Source organism: Mastomys coucha, unplaced genomic scaffold, assembly GCF_008632895.1.
Source record: "Mastomys coucha isolate ucsf_1 unplaced genomic scaffold, UCSF_Mcou_1 pScaffold9, whole genome shotgun sequence".
Taxonomy (NCBI): domain Eukaryota; kingdom Metazoa; phylum Chordata; class Mammalia; order Rodentia; family Muridae; genus Mastomys; species Mastomys coucha.
The window spans coordinates 69605196-69607932 of record NW_022196915.1 but is presented as its reverse complement, the minus strand read 5'-3'; the positions used below and the strand labels follow the sequence as shown (position 1 = coordinate 69607932).

The 2737-nt window shown below is 35.6% G+C and overlaps 1 pseudogene; it reads left to right on the top strand.

The window, feature by feature from the left end:
• Positions 1-1442: 1442 nt before the first annotated feature.
• Positions 1443-1615, top strand: LOC116085553 (annotated as a pseudogene).
• The last annotated feature ends 1122 nt before the right edge of the window (positions 1616-2737 follow it).

Sequence of the window (2737 nt, the reverse complement as noted above, 5' to 3'; positions counted from 1 at the left end):
TCTGTTGAGGGACATCTGGGTTGTTTCCAGATTCTGGCTATTATAAATAAGGCTGCTATGAACATGGTAGAGCATGTGTCCTATTTTCTTTATTTATATTTCAGATGTTATCTACTTTCCTGTTTTCTGCTCCAGAAACCCCTTTTCCCATCCCTCCATGCCCTGCTTCTATTAGGGTGTTACACCACCCACCCACTCCTACCTTCTCACCCTAGCAATCCCCTTCACAGAACCAAGAGCCTTTCCTCTCATAGATACCCTACAAGACCAACCTCTGCTACGCATTTAGCTAGAGCCACTGGACCCTCCATGTGTACTCCATTAGTTCAGCTTGTGTCTTTGCATGCTTAGACTTCTTGAACTGTCCTTTATACTGAAATTTCTCCTTAGTGTGTCCTTTTAATTTTTAAATAAAAATAATCTTTTTCTAGGTTATATTTTTACTTTTAATTTTTAAATAAAAATAATCTTTTTCTAGGTTATATTTTTACTTATTTTGGATAAATATTTTGTATAGGAGTACATCAAATTTTCATATGTACTGGCTTAGTCCCTGGGAGCTCTTGGTGGGGTCTGGTTGGTTAATATTATTGTTCCTCCTATGGGGTTGCAAACCCCTGCAGCTCTTTCGGTCCTATTTCTAACTCCTCCATTGGGGGCACCATGCACAGTCCAATGGCTGGCTGTGAGCATCTGCCTCTGTATTTGTCAGGTTCTCGCAGAGTGTCTCAGGAGACAGCTATATCAGGCTCCTGTCAGCAAGTATTTCTTGGCATCAACAATATTGTCTGTGTTTATAAAACTATTAATATATTTTGTCAAATGGTTTTTAAAATCTTTACATTTACAATTTTTAAAATTAAATGTGTTGCCAGGCAGTGGTGGCGCATGCCTTTAATTCCAGCACTTGGGAGGCAGAGGCAGGCAAATTTCTGAGTTTGAGGCCAGCCTGATCTAGAGAGTGATTTCCAGGACAGCCAGGGAAACCCTGTCTCAAAAAAAAAAAAAAAAAAAAAAAACAAAAAAACACAAAACAGGAGCTGGTGAGAGCTCAGCGGGTAAGAGCACCAATTGCTCTTCCAGAGGTCCTGAGTTCAAATCCCAGCAGCCACATGGTGGCTCACAACCACTCGTAATGAGATCTGACGCCCTCTTTTGGTGTGTCTGAAGACAGCTACAGTGTACTCATAATAAATTAAAAAATTAATTAATTAATAAAGAAAAACAAAAACAAATCAAACAAAAAAATTCAATGTGTTAAATATAACAATGTGAATTTTGTGTAAAGAGTAAGCACATCCTGCAAAGCTTTATTAAAATGATTTCTGATATTTCAGAAAAAAATAGAAAGCTTATAGGGGACAAATAAAGAGGAAATCATCAATACCTTCAAACTCATGTTTTATTTAGGAAGAATAAACAATTAAATGTTAGAAATTCTCATACTTACCTAGCAGGGGAGATACCATGATCATGAAGGTAGTTTTCCCAGGATGTGTCTTATCCATTGCACTCTGGATGTGCTGACCCCTGTGATTTTCCCAAATGCAGGAAACTTGGGAAACTTGACTGCATAATTTGTGGTAGTGGGGGACTGCATTCATGCTCTCCCCTGAACAAAAAAAAAAAAAAAAAAAAAAAGAAATTCTCAAATAAACTAAGAAACACTTCTACAAATTTATTTTCAAATAAAAATATTAATGGCAAGATTTTAACTTTGAAGGTTTATTTTTGTTACTTTTTCTTATATTATTCTTTGCTCCTCTCCTCTCAAGACTCCTGCCAGCCTCATGTTTCTTCTGTTTCTCTTCAGAAAAGTGCAGGCCTCCCATGTATCTGTTTGGTTGATATCAAGTTGCAACATCCAGGCGATGGTGGTAAACGCCTTTAATCCCAAAGTTCTTGAGGCAGGGACAGGCTGATTTCTGTAGGTTCAAGGTCAGCAAGGTCTACAAAGTCATATTCAAGACAGGCAGGGCTACCCAAAGAGAAATCCTGTATTAAATTAAAAAAAAAAAGGTTAAAGATTAAATTGTTAATTAATATATTTATTTGCATTTAAGGCATTTATAATTAAGCTATTTCACAATGTTAAATATATTTGCTTTTATTATCAACTTTAATCAAATGTTTAAATCAACAAACAAAAACATTGGTACAATTACAGATTTTATATGTATGCAAGTTCAAATGCAGTCAAAGTAGGTTTGAAATTGCAATAAAATGACCCAATTCTGCAATTTCTCCCTTTCTTCAGAACATTATTTTTCAATTTTTAGAAAAACCTGACACTTCCAGAAAAATAAACTATGTTTGAATTTTACTGTTTAATTCCACTGGATATGGAATTGAATTTAGATAATTCATGTATTTGTTACTTATCTATCATCTACCATTTATGGAATTTTGAGGAAGTGAATGGCCAGAGTTTTAAGCATCACAGACATAAATGTTTGCTGTGAGTCAGAAAATCCAAAGCAGTGAAAAGAGTAAAGTAATGCTGACAGGGTAGGTTGAATCAAACAAGAGGATGCTCAAGACAGTAATATGTGTTCTGTAACCTATATGTCAATACAAAGAAATGTGACTAACATGTCAAAACAAAAAGACTGCATAAACAGTGATAATTTATATTTAGTTTTTAATTTCTTAAATTTTATCATTTAAAGCCGGGCAGTGGTAGCACACTCCTTTAATCCGAGGTTGGATTAAAGCACTTGGGAGGCAGAGGCAGGGG